This window comes from Orycteropus afer, unplaced genomic scaffold (genome assembly GCF_000298275.1).
Source record: "Orycteropus afer afer isolate SDZICR_OR568_19922 unplaced genomic scaffold, OryAfe1.0 scaffold00443, whole genome shotgun sequence".
Lineage (NCBI taxonomy): Eukaryota > Metazoa > Chordata > Mammalia > Tubulidentata > Orycteropodidae > Orycteropus > Orycteropus afer.
The window spans coordinates 1,528,176-1,545,859 of NW_006922030.1; the positions used below are offsets into that span (position 1 = coordinate 1,528,176).

The following is a 17,684-nucleotide window of genomic DNA, read 5'->3' on the forward strand; positions in this document are numbered from 1 at the left end:
GATATGATGGTTAATTTTTTGTGTCAGCTGAGCTAGGCTAGGGTACCTACTTGATTGGTCAAACACTAGTCTAGATGTTGGTATAAGGATATTTAGATATGATTTACATTTATAATCATTTGACTTTAAATAAAGCAGATTACCCTCTATAATGTGGATGGACCTCAACCACTTAGTTGAAGATTCTAAGAGCAAAACCAGGTTTCTGGAAGGAAGAAGGATGATTCTGCCTCAAGAAAATAGCATAGCTATACTGCTAGAGCATCCAATTTGTCATGCTTATGGATTTTGAACTCAAGATTGTAAGAGTTTCCAGCCTGCCACCTAACCTAGTAGTTTTGAATTAAGATTGCTAGAATTTCTGCCTGACCTATGGATATTTGACTTGCCAGTCTTCACAATCTTAGTAAACAATTCCTTAAAATGACTATCTATGTATCCATGAGCTCTGGTGGTGTAGTGCCTAAGACATTTATTTGACTGCTATACAGAAGGCTGGTGGTTCAAACCCACCAGCCACTCCTTGGAAGGAAGATTTGTCAATCTGCTTCTCTAGTGACACTGCCTTGGAAACCCAAGGAGGGGTTGCTATGAGTCAGGTCTGACTCGATGGCAATGAGGATCTGTCTATCTATTTACCTATCTATTTATCTATCATTTATCTGTTGGGTCTGTTTCTCTTGAAAACTTTGACTAATACAGGAGGCTTGTGCAACATCTAGACAAGAAGATGGTGGTTTAGATTCCAGTGGTGGTAGTGAAAATGAAAAAATGAAGATAGAAATTGAGAAAAAATTATGTTGGGACATTTTCTGCAGATGTATGATTCTGGCATTGATGGTTTTTTTTTTTTTTTTTTTTTTTTTTAGATTTGGGTGAAGATTTACAGAGCAAATTCACTCTCGATACAGCAGTTCACATATACTTTGTCTCATGTCATTGACCACAGTTTACCACAATGGCATTGATGTTTTAAGTTTGGGATGGGGAATCAAAATATTTTAGACATGCTGTGTTTGAGACGTCTGAAACATCCAAGTAGAGGAGGCAACTAGGCGTGGATACATGAGTTTAAATTTGAAAAAAGAGGTTTTAGCTACAGAAATGAATTTGGAAATCTTTGATATGAAACTGTTATTCAAATACATAGAATTGGGTATGATCACATGAGCATTACTCTTAAGAGAGAAGTAAGTTCAGGGAAGAAGCTTGAGAAATACTGATATTTAGGAAGAAGATTTTTTTTTTTCATGAGATTGGCAAATAGACTGAGGAAGCCTAACCATCAATTTGGGAGTAAATCAGGATTGTGAGATATCATTGAAAATGAGAGCAGAAAGAGTGATCAGCATTATTTAATGCTGAGGTAAGCAGCCTGAGATATTACTAAACTTGACAAGAGTAATTTCATGATGTTGTGGAGACAAAAAATGATCAGGATTTGGTTAAAGTAGAGAGAAGGAATGAAGGGCAACATGCATAGAAAACTTTTAAAAATTGCTCTGAATGATAAACAGAGTACTGCTTAATTGCACAAGGGAACTTTGGAGTCTAGGGAGGATTTTAGAAAGTATCATAGGTATTGTAATAATATGTGTGTTGATGAGAGTCATTTAATGGAGAAGGGATGGTTGGTGTTTCTACAGAGAGCAGGGAAAATAAATTTTCAATGTGATAAGTATGGTAGGATCATTTAAAATGGAGGAAAGGGAACTGATATAGTTGTAAGGTTATTTATTTTGTTACTTGAAGTGGTGAAATTATTAATTCTAACTAGATTGTATGTATTTTGGACTATATATTATAATACAGCAATAATTTAAAAGATTATATGATGATACATAGTAAAAAAAATAGAAAACTTGAAATGGAGTTTGAAAAATACTCACTCATAAGAAGGTAGGAAAGGAGAAAAAGTAACATAAATGTGGTTGGCAGGATTCTAAAGACATTTCCCCAAGATTCTTGTCCTCAGGTTATTCAGTCAAACACTAATCCAGTTACTGCTATGAAAATACTTTACAGATATAATTAAGATTGCCAATGAATTGCTATTAAAGTAGAGAAATATCCTGGGTTACTCAGGTGGGCTCACTGTAGTCACAGGAACTCTTCAATTCAGAAGAGGAAGGCAGGAGAGCTAGTCAGCAAGATGCAGCGCCAGAGGAAGTTGGAAAGATTTGAAGCCTGGGAAGGACTTGACTCACGGTTGCTGGAGGGCAAGGTGAAGAGAAATGCAGGTGACATTAAGGAACTGAGAGGCTCCTGGATGACCTCAGCCCTGTAACTTCAAGGAAATGAATTCTGCCAACAATCTGAGCTTCTCCAGAGCCTTCACAAAAGTGTTCAGCTCTCCTGACAACTTGATTTCTGCTTTATGAGGTCCTAAGTCAAAGAACCAGCTGAGCTACATTGTGCCTGGACTTCTGACATGTACTAACTGTGAGGTAATAAATGGTATTGTTTTAAGCTACTAAGTGAGTGTTTTTTTGTCTTCTCAAACTACCCTTTGAAATCTTCTGCTCAGCTCTTTTACTTCATCATTTCTTTCTTCTGCTTTAGCTATTCTCCATTCCAGAGCAAGTTCCAATCCTTTGTGACATCCATTTTGGTCTTTTCTTCCTTTACTGACTTTTAAATCACCTTTTGGTTGCTTCATGTATGATATCCTGGATGTCATCCCATAACTCATCTGGTTTTTAGTGATTGGTGTTCAATGAATCAAGTATATTCTTCCATTGGTCCCTAATTTCAGATAGGTTATAATCAAGATCATATTTTGGCTCTTGTGGACTTGTTTTAATTTTCTTCAGCTTGACCTTGAACTTGCATATGAGCAATTGATAGTCTGTTCCACACTCAGCTTCTGGTCTTGTTTTGACTGATGGTATTGAGTTTCTTTATCGTCTCTTTCTACAGATGTAGTTGATTTGACTCCTGTGTATTCCGTTTGGTGAGGTTCATGTGTATACCTACTGTTTATGTTGTTGAAGAAAGGTATTTGCAATGAATAAGTCGTTAGTCATGCAAAAATCTATTGTGATGTCTTTGGTGTCATTTCCATCACCAAGGCCATATTTTCCAACTACCAATGCTTCTTTGTCTCCAACTTTCACATTGCAATCACCAGTAATTATAAATGCATCTAGATTGCATGTTTGGTCTATTTCAGACTGCAGAAGTTGGTAAATATCTTCAATTTCTTCCTGTTTGGCTTTGTGGTTGGTGCATAATTTTGAATAATAATAGCATTAATTAGACTTCCTTGTAGGCATAGGGATATTATCCTATCACTGACTTCATTGAACTTCAGGATAGATCTTGAAATATTCTTCTTGAAAATGAATGCCATGTCATTCCTCTTCAATTTGTCATTCCTGGCATACTAAACCATGTAATTGTCTGATTCAAAATGCCTAGTACCAGTCCATTTCAGTTCGCTAATGCCTAAAAAACAAGAAAACAAACTCACTGCTATTGAGTCAGTTTGACTCATAGCAGCCCCTCTTTGGGTTTCTAAGGCAGTATCTCTACAGAAGTAGATTGCCCAATCTTCCTTCTGAGGAGTGGCTTGTGGGTACATTTCAGTCCATTTCAGCTCACTAATGCCTAGGATATGAATTTTTTTATGCATTCCATTTCATTTTTGACAACTTCCAATTTCCCTAGATTCATACTTTGTGCATTCCATTTTTTGTGTTTATTAATAGATGTTTGCAGCTATTTGTTTTTATTTTGAATCATGTCACATCAACAAATGAAGTTAGAAAATCAATGGGGAAGAACACACTTGGCATATTAAAGGTGAAAGAAATGAAGAAAAAATTCAAGCATTGAGTTACAATATAGAAGAATTCTATGGGCAAAATATTGAATGATGCAGAAAGCATCACAAGAAGATGGAAGGAATATACTGAGCCATTGTATCAAAAGGAATTGGTTGATGTTCAAACATTTTAGGAGATGGCATATGATCAAGAACTGATGGTATTGAAGGAAGAAATCAAAGCTTCACTGAAGGTATTGGTGAAAAACAGGGCTCCCAGAATTGATGGTATACCCCCTGAGATAATTCACAAAACCAATGCAATGCTGGAAGCCTTCACTCGTTGAAGCCAAGAAGTCTGGAAAATGACTACCTGTCCAACCGACCAGAAGGGATCCACATTTGTGCCCTGTCTTTGTTATGTAGTGCTGCTATAACAGAAATACCACAAGTGGATGGCTTAAGAAACAGAAATTTATGCTCTTATGGTTTAGGAAGCTAGAAAACCAAGTTCAGGGTGCCAGCTCTAGGGGAAGTCTTTCACTCTCTGTGTCTGTTATTCCTAGGAGGATCCCAGCACAGAGACCCCAGGTCCAAAGGACATGCTCCACTCCTGGCTCCTCTTTCTTGGTGAGAGTAGGTATCACTTTTCTGCCCCTATCCTTCCTTTTATCTCTTGTAAGATAAAAGGTTTTGCAGGCCATACCCCAAGGAAGCTCTCAGGGCTGTGATGGTACCAAGGTTGTTGCAACCCACCCTTAACCTTAATGCTTTTATACCTGATTAACTTATCACATCAGATCTCATCATGGGTAAAAGTACATATCTGCCACATTAAAATGTTACATAACATCTAAACCACTGAGGATCATGGCCCAGGCAAGTTGATACAAATTTTTGGTGAACATAACTCAATCTTTGTCATGCCTATCCCAAAGAAAGGTGATCCAACAGCATGTGGAAATTACTGAACAATATCATGAGTAACAGGATCTCTGATAGCATAGTGCCTAAGGTACTCAACTGCTAACCAAAAGGCTGGTGATTCAAACCCACCAGCCACGCCTTGGAATGAAGGTTGGGCAATCTACTTCTGTAGTGATACTGCCTCGGAAACCCAAGGAGGGGTCACTATGAGTTGGGTCTGACTCAATGGCATGTAACAACAACAGCAGCATCATGAGTATCTCACACAAATAAAATTTTGTTGAAAATAATAAAAAACTGCTGCAGCAGTACATCAGCAGGCAACTGGCAGAACTTCAACACGGTTTCAGAAGAAGGTAGTAGAATGAGTGATATCATTGCTGATGTCAGATGGATCTTGGGTGAAAGCAGAGAATACCAGAAAGATGTTTACTTGTGTTTTATTTACTATGCAAAGACATTTGATTGTGTGGGTCATAACAAAGTATGGATAACATTGTGAAGACTGGGAGCTCCAGAGTCCTTAATAGTGCTCTGTACATCGTACATCTGTACATCGACCAAAAGGCGGTCACTGGAAGGGAACATACTGTGTGGTTTAAAATCATGAAAGGCACATGGCAGGATTGTATCCTCTCACCATACTTAATCAATCAGCATGCTGAGCAAATAATCCAAGAAAAATGAGACATCAGGATTTAAGGAAGATTCATTAGAAACCTGTGATATTCACCTTGCTCGATGAAAGTGAAGATGACTTGAAGCACTTACTGATGAAATCAATAACTACAGCCTCCAGTATAGATTACACCTCAACATAAAGAATATAAAAGTCTCCACAACTGGACCAATAAACAACATCACGATAAACGGAAAAGGTTGAAGTTGTCAAGGATTTCATTTTACTTGGATCTACAGTCAATGCCCATGGCAGCAGCAGTCAGGGATCAAATGACATATTGCACGGTGCAAATCTGCTGCAAAAGATCCTTTTGGAGTGTTAAAGATCAAAGATGTCACTTTGAACACTAAAATGTGCTTGATCCAAGTGTAGTATTTTCAGTCATCTCATATGCATGCAGAAGCTGGACAATTAATAAGGAAACTGAAGAAGAATTGATTATTTTGATTTGTGGTGTTGGCAAAGAATATTGAAAATACCATGGGCTGCCATAAGAATGACAAAAAAAAAAAAAAAAAAAACATCTCTTGGAAAAAGTACAGCCAGAATGCTCCTTAGAGACAAGAATGGCTAGACTTCATTATGTGTATTTTGTTCATGTTTTGAAAAGAGACTAGTCCCTGGAGAAGGGTAACATGTTGGGTAAACTAGAGGGTCAATGAAAAGGGGGAAGATTTTCAACAAGATGGATTGACACAGTGGCTACAACAATGGGCTGAAGGATAGCAAGTATTGTGAAGATAGCACAGGACCATGCAGTGTTTTGTTCTGTTGTGCATAGAGCCACTATTAGTCAGAACTGACTCCATAGCACCTAACAACAACAGTAACAAAATATGTGCTGATTTGTTATGACTGAAGTAGAAAACTGGTGCATATTTTGCTTCCTGGAATAGGGGTGCTGCTGTAATAAATTCCTAACAGTGTAACAGTAGCTTTAGATTTAAGCAGTGGGAAGAGGCTAGAAGAATTTTGAGAAGAATAATAGCAAAAGCCCAGTTTTCTCTGAGCAGGCTCGTAGTAGAAATATGGACAATAAGGATGCTGCTGGTAAGGTTTTAGAAGGAAATGAGCAGCATGTTACTGGAAATAAGAGAAACAGAAATCCTTGCTACTACAGTGTTAGAGAGCTTTGCAAAACTGCATCTTGCAGTCATCTGTAAAGCAGAATTTATGTGATTATCTTGAATATTTAGTTGAGATTTTTGTACAAAATTTTGAAGGTGCCCCTGATTTCTTCTTGCTACTTCTAGCAAAATGTGAGAAGAGAGACAAAAATTTAGGGAAGAACATTTAAACACAAAGAAATGACAACTTAATGATTTGGAACATTCTTATCCTATCCAGATTGCAGAAGACTATTACATTAAGAGACTTGTTGTCAGCAAGAATACTCTAGAGAAAATAGTGAGGGTGTGACTGACTCTATTCTCTTTCTCTGAAATGTTTTTGTTGTCACATGCCATCAAGCTGTCTATGACTCGTGGAGACCCTGTATACAATAGAATAAAATACTGCCCAGTCCTGCACCATCCTCACAATCTTTGCTATGCTTGAGCTCACCATTGCAGCCACTCTGTCAATCCATCGCATTGAGAGTCTTCCCCTTCTTCACTGACCCTCAAATTTACCAAGCATGATATCCCTCTCTAGGGAATGGTCCCTTCTGGCAACATTATTGATGTAGGTGAGAGGAAGTCTGGTCATTCTTTGTCCTAAGGAGCATTCTAGAACAGATTTGTTTGTTCTTCTGGCAATCCATGGTATTTTTAGTATTCTTCACCAACACCCCTGTCCAAAAGCATCAACTCTTATTTGGTCTTCCTTATTCATTGTTCAGCTTTCACATATACATGAGGCAATTGAGGATACCATGGCTTGGGTTAGATGCACTTAAGTCTTCAAAGTGACATCTTTGCTTCTTAACACTTTAAAGAGGTCTTTTGCAGAAGATTTGCCCACTGCAATATGACATCTAATTTTTGGCTGCTGCTTTCATGGCTTTTGATTGTAGGTCCAAGTAAAATGAAATCCTTGACAACTTCAGTCTTTTCACCATTTATCATGATGTTGCTTATTGGTCCAGTTGTGATGATTTTCATTTTCTTTGCATTGAAGTGTAATCCATACTGAAGACTGTAGTGTTTGGCCTTCACCAGTAAGTGCTTCAAGTTATCTTCATTTTCAGCAAATAATGTTGTATCATCTGTAGATCACAGATTGTTAATAAGTCTTCCTTCAATCCTGTTGCTGCATTATTTTTCATATAGTCCAGTTTCTCAGATTATTTTCTCAACATACAAATTGAATAAGTGTGGTGAAAAGATACAACCCTGATACACACCCTTCCTGATTTTAAACCACGCACTATCCCTTTGCATACTTTTTCTAATATATCTGAAACCTTAGAAAGAAAAATTCCAGTCTAATTGGGGGCCACACCCTGAGTTAGGTAAGGGAAAGGATGGTCTGGGAAGAGTCTTTGACCAGCATGATGACACTGGGGAAAGAGAGGACACTGAATTGTGCATATAAGATATAGATGACAGAGGCTAATGCCAGTATATCCACAATACTGCATTACCACTAACACCAAACAACAGGCTACAGATAAATACATAGACAACTGAGAAGATCAGATGGGGGTCAGTGAACAGGAATATACTCTAGATCAATGATAGATTCAGCTGAGGATAATCTTGCACACATACTAGTGATACAAAATTACCACAATCATTACAGAACCAACAGAAGACAGAAATGGAACAGTCCTTCATAGAGAGCCAGATAGTGTGGGAGAGAGATCCACCAGATCTGCCAACTCAGAACCATAGTATTGGGGGACACCAGGCTCAATTGGCATAGCATAACACACAGAAATCTTGTTCCACAACCTATTTTAGTGAGTAGTGACTGGGGTCTTAAAAGCTTTCAAGCAGACATCTAAGATGCAGCTAATGGTCTCCTGTCATTGGAAGCAAAGAAGAGTGAAGAAAACCAAGGCCATTTGGAAACAATCAGCCCTAAGACCTGATGGACCTCGAGACCAGAAGAACTAGATGTTGCCTGGCTACCAAAGCCAACCACTCAGGAAGGGATCAAAACTGGAGATCCTGGATAGAGTGGGAAGAAAAGCATGGAACAAAATTCAAAAACACAATAATGACCAGAATTACGGGTTGGATGGAGTCTGGTGGGACCCCTAAGACTGTGGCCCTGTGATACACTTTGGGCTTGGGATAAAACTCACTCCCAAGGGGTGGCTCTCAGCCCAATAGTAATAAGACTTACATGCAGAAGACTCAACCCAGGGTGATGCACCCACCTACTCTATGGAGATACATCACTTGGAGCAATCTGCCATAGGGCACCAGAGAGGCAATATTCACATGGAGGAAAAGCTGGACTGGTAGGAGTGCATAAGAGATAGGCACAGGGATTGTGGGGGAGGGGTCACTGGAAAGGGAGAGGAGCAGAATGGATTAGCGTTTGGGGTGGTAATTGGGGAGTGAAACTAAATGTACACGAACTGTTGAATGTAAAAAAAAAATCTGCTCTGTAAATTTGCACTTAAAGCACAATAAAAAAAAAATAATAATCATAATAATGATAAAAAGATCAAATTATCCAGTCACTTAAAAGGCTCTTTAAAGAGAATAAAGGTATGATGTACAGATCCCTTCATTCAAATTAGGGAAGCACTAGAAATCTTAAGGGTGTCTAGGAAGATATTGAAAGTATGCACACACTACCATCCAGTTGATTCCAACTCATAGTAACCCTATAGGACAGATTAGTGCTGCCTCATAGGGTTTCCAAAGCTGTAAATCTTTATAAAAACAGACTGCCTCATCTTTCTCCTATGGAGCATCTGGTGGGTTTGAACAGCGAGCTTTTTTCTTTAGCACCCAAATTTCTTAACTGCTATACTACCAGAGTTCTTAATCAAAAGCACAGAAGGTATTATTTAGGATAGATATGTAGTGAAGTCTCTTCTGCAATGAAATGAATCCTATGAAATTACAGAAAATTCACAATATTCTTAAGAGTTTCATACCAGCTGAAACACTGCCAGCTTGTGGGCAGAGAAAGAATAAAATGAAAAAAAAAGTTGTTTGATCCTTCAGATTCCACTGGCAGATAAAACTAATGATCAACCTACTCAGCTGAAAACACATGTGACTTTTCTTGAAAAAAAAATGGATGATACAGGGGAAAGAACTAAGAGCCCAGAGGATGGGAGTTGATAGCCACAAATGATTATTTCTAGGTCTTGAAACTTAATATAGTTTGCCCACCTAGAGTTTGAAACTGCTTTGGACCAGTGACTGTTTTACCTTCCATTTTCTCCAGTTGGAATTTGAATGTTGAGAACTGATATTCTATGCCTTTCCCATGATTTGGCTTGTGAGAAATAACTTTTATTTTTTTCTTTTTTAGTTTCATACATCCATAGATGGATAGGATTTGTTTCCAGAAGTTATACTGAATAAGGGATTACTAATCCACATTTGATTTAGATGATGAGATTTTAAATTTCTGAGTAAATGAGATTTAGATGTGATTCTTACACTTTGAATTGATGCTTTAATGGGATGTTACTCTTGGAAACACTGAGAGGGGTGTGAATGTATTTTACTTTTGGAAGAGACTTAAATCTTTGGTGCAAGAGGGAAGACTGTGCTAGGCATAATTCTAAAGATGTGTCCCCAATATTTCCATCTCCTGTTTATTTAATCATACACTAATCCAAGTACTGCTGTAAAGAAACTTTGTGCATGTAATTAAGATGTAATCAGTTGATGTTAAAATAGCGAAATTATACTGGATTATCTGGGTACATTCAGTGTAATCAAAGGAGTACTTAAATGCAGAAGAGGACAGCAAAAGAGTCATTTAGACAGATCTGGCAAAAGGGGAAGTCAGAGACTTGATGCAAAGTGATGAGGAATGCAAGTAACAATAAGGCACTGAGAGGTCCTTGGTTGACAGCCACCAAGGAAATGCGGGCCTCAGCTCTACAGCTGAAAGTAACTGAATTCTTCCCCTGTAGAAAGGATTTCAGCCCTGTTGCCACCTTGATTTTGTATGTCAAACTCTAAGTAAAGCAGCAAGATGAGCTAGGCCATGCTGAGATGTCTGGTCCACAGAAACAGTGAGATGATAAATTGTTGTTCTTTTTATCCACTCTATTTATTTTAATTTGCTACACTAATGATAGAAAACTAATATAACAAAATAGAGAAGACAATAGAAGAATGAAGAAACCCAAAGAGGGTTCGCTATGAGTTGGATCCAACTCGACAGCAGTGAATTTTTGAGTTTCTATTTTACCAAGTGTTTTGGTTCTCTAGTGCTGCTCTAACAGAAATACCACAAATAGGTAGTTTTAATGAACAGGGGTTTATTCTCTTACAGTTTAAGAGGCTAGAAGTTCAAGTTCAAAGTGCCAACTCTGGAGGCTGGGTGAAAGCCCCTCGACCTTGGGCTTCAGTTCTGTCTCATTTTCCTGGCCCACTTAAGCTAGAGGTATCTCTTAGCTCAGGCAACTGCTGGCTGCTGAGGCTGGAAAACCCAAAGATAAACAAATAAAATGGCACAGTCCCAAGATTACCAAATGACATGGTAGAACACTAATTCAAGTCTGGAAACAATTCTAAGATCGGCAAGACACATGGCATACTGCTGAATGAAGACTTGACTACCTTCAGAGTCTAAGCATGTCTCAAAACTGCAGAAACCTTTCTCAATGCTTCTTCTCAAATGCTGGAAGCAGACTACATCCCTAAGGCAGCTAGCTACTCAGCTGCCCCAGTAGATTTCACCATGGAGTTGATTACCAGTCTCATCATGGGTAACAACTACATCCAGCTATCCAGCCACTCAAAACCAGGCCCAGCCAGTTGACATACATCTTAACTACCACATCGCACATAATTTCCTTGTCCAGGGAATGGTCCCTTCTCACAGAACGTCCAAAGTAGGTGAGATGAAATCTGGCCATTCTTGCTTCCAAGAGGCATTCTGAATGTGCTTCTTTAAGGACAGATTTGTTTGTTGTTTGGCAGTCCATGGCATTTTCAATATTCTTCATCAGCACAATTCAAAGACATCAATTCTTCTTTGGTCTTCCTTATTCATTGTCCATCTTTCACGTGCATATGAGGCAACTGAAAATACCATGGTTTGAGTCAGGCACATCTTTGCTCCTTAACACTTTAAAGAGATTATTTTCAGTACATTTGCCCATTGCAATAGCATCATCTGATTTCTTGACTGCTCCTTCCATTCCATGATTGTGGATACCTCTAAAATGAAATCATTCACAACTTCAATATTTTCTCCATTTATCATGATGTTGCTTATTGGTCCAGTTGTGAGAATATTCATTTTCTTTGTGTTGAAGTGTAATCCATACTGAGGACTGTAGTCTATGAGCTTCATCAATAAGTGCTTCAAGTCCTCTTTACTTTCAGCAAGCAAGGTTGTGTCATCTGCATATTGCAAGATGTTAATGAGTCTTCCTCCAACTCTGATGGCTTGTTCTTCATATAGTCCAATCTCTAGGATTATTTGCTCAACATATAGACTGAATAACTTTTGAGGAAGGATCCAGCCCTGATGTTCTCCCTTACTGATTTTAAACGATGCATTATCTCCTTGTTCTGTTTGAACTACAGCCTCTTGGTTTGTGTACAGGATCCCCATGAGTACAATAAATGTTCTGGAAATCCCAGTATTCATAATGTTATCCATAATTTGTTATGATCCACACAGTCAAAATGCCTTTGCATAGTCAATAAAACACAGGTAAACATCTTTCCAGTATTCTTTGCTTTCAGCCAAGGTCCATCTGACATCAGCAATGATATTCTTCATTCCATGTCCTCTTCTGAATCCATCTTGAATTTTTGGAGTTTCCCTGTTAATATTGTTCTATAATTGTTCTATAATTTCCACAATCTGTGGGATCACCTTTCTTTGGAATGGGTACAAATATGGATCTCTTCCAGTCAGTTGGCCAGGTAGCTGTCTTCCAAATTCTTGGCATAACCGAGTGAGTGCCTCCAATGGGGCATCCGTTTGTTGAAATATCTCAGTGGGTATTCCGTCAATTCCCAGACCTTGTTCTTTGCCAATTCCTTCACTGCAGCTTTGACTTCCTCCTTCAGTACCATTGGTTCTAGATAATATGCCACTTCCTGAAATGGATGAAGATCAACCAGTTCCTTTGGTACAGTGATTCTGTGTGTTCCTGACATCTTCTCTTGATGTTTCCTGCATCGTTCAATATTTTGCCCATAGAATCTCTCAATATTGCAACTTGAGGCTTAAATTTTTTCTTCAATTCTTTCAGCTTGAGAAATGCTGAGCACGTTCTTCCCTTTTGTTTTTCAAACTCCAGATCTTTGCACATTTCATTATAGTAATTGGTTTTGTCTGCTCGAGCTGCTCTTTGATTTGAAATCTGTTCAGCTCTCTTATCTTGTCATTTCTTCCATTGGCTTTAGCTTCTCTCCACTCAAGGGCAAGTTTCAGAGTCTCTTCTGTCATCCATTTTGGTCTTCTCTTCCTTTCTCGTCTTTTTAGTGATCTCTTGCTTTCTTCATGGATAATGTTCTTGATATCCTCCCACAATTCTTCTGGTTTTCAGTCATTGGTGTTCAATGCATCAAATCTATTCGTTAGATGGTCTCTAAATTCAGGAGGGATATATTCAAGATCATATTTTGGCTCTCTTGGACTTATTAACTTCAAGTTGAACTTGCATATGAGCAGTTGATGGTCTGTTCCACAGTCAGCTCCTGGCCTGGTTTTGGCTGAAGATATTGAGCTTTTCCACCATCTCTTGCCACAGATGTAGTCAATCTGATTCCTGTGTGTTCCATCTGGTGAAGTCCATGTATAGAGCCACTGTTCGTGTTGTTGAAAAAAGGTGTTTGCAATGAACAAGTCGTTGGTCTTGCAAAATTCTACCATGCGATTTCCAGCATTATTTCTGTCGCCAAGGCCAAATTTTCCAACTACCGGTGGTTCTTTGTTTCCAACTTTTGCATTCCAGTCACCAGTGATAATTAACACATCTTGATTGTTTCTGTGGACGGCTAATGTTACTTTAAGGCAGGATAGATCAAGATTCAATTTGCTACACTTATTTCAGTTCATTCATATAATATACAAGTAAAATTTTGCTGAAGATAATTTAAAAACAGTAGCAGCAGTATATTAGGTGCTGTTGAGTCAGTTTCAATCCATGGCAACCCTATATACAACAGAACAAAACACTGCCCAGTTCTGCACCATCCAGCCACTGTGTCAATCCATCTTGTTGTGAGTGACCCTCTTCTTTACCAAGCATGATATCCTTCCCCATGGAATAGTCTCTTCTGACCACATAACCAAATTAGGTGAAATGAAGTCTGGCCATTCTTGCTTTGAAGGAACACTCCAGCTGTACTTCTTCCAGGACAAACTTGTTAGTTGTTCTGTCAGTCCAACATCTCAATTCAAAGGCATCAACTCTTCTTCAGTCTTCCTTATTCATTGTCCAGCTTCCAAATGTTTATGAGGCACTAGTGAGGCAGTGGGTATGTGGAGAAGAAGTTTTTACTAGATTGTATCTATCTTCAGGTTTGGGAATGCTGATAAAAAAGTCAGTTTCCCTTCTAGCACTGAATACTTCTGTAAGTCCCCTCCTATTCAGCCACTCTATCTATCCTATGTTGTTGTTAGTTGCTGTTGTGTCAATTGACTCATAGTGACCCCATGTATGCACAGTAGAACTGCTCTATAGGGTTTTCAAGGCTGTGACCTTTCAGAAGCAGATTCCCAGACCTGTCTTCTGAGACTCTTCTTGGTGGGTTCCAACTGCCAACCTTTCCGCTAGTGGTAGAGCACTTAAGCATTTGCACCAACCAGGGATTCCTTCTTTTTCCTCTGGTTCAGTGATATTTCTTCAGGAGACAAATGCAGTCACCTAGCTATATTCTGGGAGCTCTGGTGGCATAGTGCATAAGGCATTTGACTGCTAACCAGAAGGCTGGAGGTTCAAGCCCACTAGACGCTCGTGGAAGGGAGACTGGGCAATATACTTCCATAGAGATACCACCTCGGAAACCCAAAGAAGGGTCACTATGAGTTGGAACCAACTCGATGGCGGTGAGTTAGAGAGTTAGAGAGATATATTCCAGAAGGAGTTCTAAATCTCTTAGTCATTGGTTCATTTCTACCAGATTGACCTAGTTTCAGTTGTTGACACATTTTCTTTTTACATTAATATCAGTGATCTTAAAGAGTACATTCATTGAGTACTGCTAATCTACTTTTAGCTATACTTATTTTAGCTTTGTGCTTACTTTTTTATGCTTGTTATAACTCTGCATAAGACTTTTGTTATATTTTATGTCCAGGTATTGCTGAATAGGTAGGCATAAACATTGCTTTTTGAAGTTACATACACTACTTGTAATGGTACAGTATTTTTTAGATGGTCAAACATGAAGAATTTCCTGCTCATTTAATTACTCCAATGTACTCTATTATTTTGGCCAAATCAAGGAAAATATGATAGTCTTCTAAATATGAAAAATACAAAAAGAGTATATATACTACACTTTTAAAGTACTTGATAGTTATTTTCCCTTATTGTTGCCCTATTAAAATTGTAGAATCATATGGCTCAGGTAAAACTTTAAAATTTTTGTATGATTTTGATAAAGCATGTGGAGAATTTAAATAATACTGTATACTGGTTTTGAAGAAGGCTTACTTGAGTGTTAATTCTGAATTGTGCGTTATTTGAGTATTTTTGACAATAATTTGAATAATGACATAGTAAAATGGGGAAATGTCTAGACAAAGACCTAAAAGCCTGAGTTTTCAATATTGCTTATCAGTGTATGAGGAGGGCCCCTCACTCAATAATTGCCTTTGCATCTCAGAGGTAAGAATATTAGTGAATATAGTTATATATTGATGGATTTAAAAATACAAAGCAAAGAAATGGAAAATTATAGCACTAGAATTTTGAGTACCTTCTAAGTACATGTATGGTTAGTGTTCTCATGGTTCTAATATATTAGTAATCAGTGGAAGACACAGTAGAGTTAACTCCCTAGTGAATTGCCTATGTTAACTTAATTCATATCATTGGGGAGAAAAAAAGATTGAGAAGTTAAAAGGATCTAATAATTTGAAGAAAAAATGACTTTTTATCTTCCATTTAGAGTGGGCAAAGTGTTTTTGCACTAAATATCAAGAATGAACCTAAAGGAGAAGGGGGAAAAAAAAGCACTTCAGGTAGTATGTTGATTTCTTTGCTGACATTTTTACTTTGATATTCCAATGTACCTACTTATGATTAATTGTAATGCTGATAGGCTCAATAATTTTCTTCTTTTGTCAGATCTTTAAGATTTAACATGTCTAACATGCTAAGATATGATGCTAAAGTTAAGGTCTAAAGAAAATGTTAAAAACAGTTGTTGTGGTAAAGGCATAGTATTAGAAGTATTAGGTTTGACACCATGAATATCACAGTGTTGTGATGAACTACTACATTTTGGGACTAAACCATGGATAATAGGATGATCAAGTTGTGGGAGGCAGGCCCAAGTGAGTGTGTATAGTGTTTGTCCTTTGTTATATATTGTCATTGTTCAGGTTCATGCCCATCCTGCAGTTTTCAGGAACCATGAGTTACTGCCAGATGGAGAGCCTGTCCTTCTTCTGTACTTTGGCTTCCCCATGCTTCCCTTGTCCATCTGGAGTCTGGTTAACTGTGCCAACACTGCAGGGACAAGAGCTAACTTCTACCTGCCTCTCCATGGCTGTGTTCTCTTGATGGAGTATCTATTTATGTATCACCTAATGTTGCAGCTCTCAGTTGGTTAAGTTGTTGTTGCTTTCCATTTGCAGAGATGTAAACTACAGTGGCATTTATTATTCATTAATAATTATAATAATATAATAACACCTTTTAGATAGGAAATCCTTTTACTTTTTGTCTTATTTTTTTGCACAAATGAAGAAAATAAATTTCACTCAGTTTAGTAAAGGACCCAATGCCATTTATACACTTTTCTTCATTTAACAATAAAGTGTGACTATTGTTGTTATTAGGTGCTATCAAGTCAAGATCCATAATGACACTCTGCACAACAGAACAAAACACTGCCCTCTCCTATGCCATCCTCATAATCATTGCTCATTTTTATCTCATTTTTGCAGCCACTCTGTCAATCCATCTCATTGAGTGCCTTCCTCTTTTTCACTGACCCCTTGCTTTTCCAAGTATAATATTCTTCTCCAGTGACTGGTGCCTCCTGATAATATGTCCAAAGTACATGAGATGAAGTCTTTCCATCTTCACTTCTAAAGTACATTCTGGCTGTACATCTTCTAAGACAGATATGTTCATTCTTCTGGTATATGTAATATTCTTCATCAATATTATAATTCAGAGATATCAATTCTTCTTTGGTCTTTCTTGTTTGTTGTCCAGATTTTGCATGTATAAGAGGTAATTAAAAATACCATGGCTTGGGTCAAGCTCACCTTAGTCCTCAAAGTGACATCTTTGCCTTTTAACACTTTAAAGAGATCTTTTGCAGAAGATTTGGCCAGTGAAATATGTCATTTTATTTCTTGACTGCTATTATCTTTGGTGTTGATTGTGTACCTCAGTGAAATGAAATCCTTGACAACTTCAGTATTTTCTCCATTTATCATCATGTTGTTTATTGGTTGAGTTGTGAGGATTTTTGTTTCCTTTATTAGAGATGTAATCCATAATAAAGGCTGTGGCCCTTGAACTTCATCAATAAATGCTTTAATTCCTCTTTGCTTTCAACAAGCAAGGTTGTGTCATCTGCATACTTCAGGTTGTTAATGAGGTCTTCCTCCAATCCTGATGTCATGTTTTCTTCACATAATCCAGCTTCTCAGATTATTTGTTCAGGATGCAGATTGAATAAGTATGATGAAAAGATACATCCCTGAGGAACACCTTCCCTACTTTTAAACCACTCAGTATCCCCTTGTTCTGTTTGAACAAATGCCTCTTTGTCTATGTGCAGATTCCATATTGTTGTTGTTTTTGGTAGGTGCTGTCGAGTCATCTCCAACTCATAGTGACTCTATGCACAGCAAAACGAAACACTGCCCAGTCCTGAGCCAGCTCCATGATTTTTTCTATACTTGAGTCCATCGCCGCTGCCACCAAGTCAATCCATCTCGTTGAGGGCCTTCCTCTTTTTTGTCCACCCTCCACCATACCAAGCATGACATCCTTCTCCAGGGAATGGTCTC

The 17,684-nt window shown here is 38.1% G+C and overlaps 1 protein-coding gene across 1 annotated transcript in view; it reads left to right on the top strand.

The window, feature by feature from the left end:
• TLL1 (tolloid like 1) overlaps positions 1–17,684 on the top strand; it is a 381,362-nt gene that overhangs the window by 85,460 nt on the left and 278,218 nt on the right. The window lies entirely within an intron of this gene.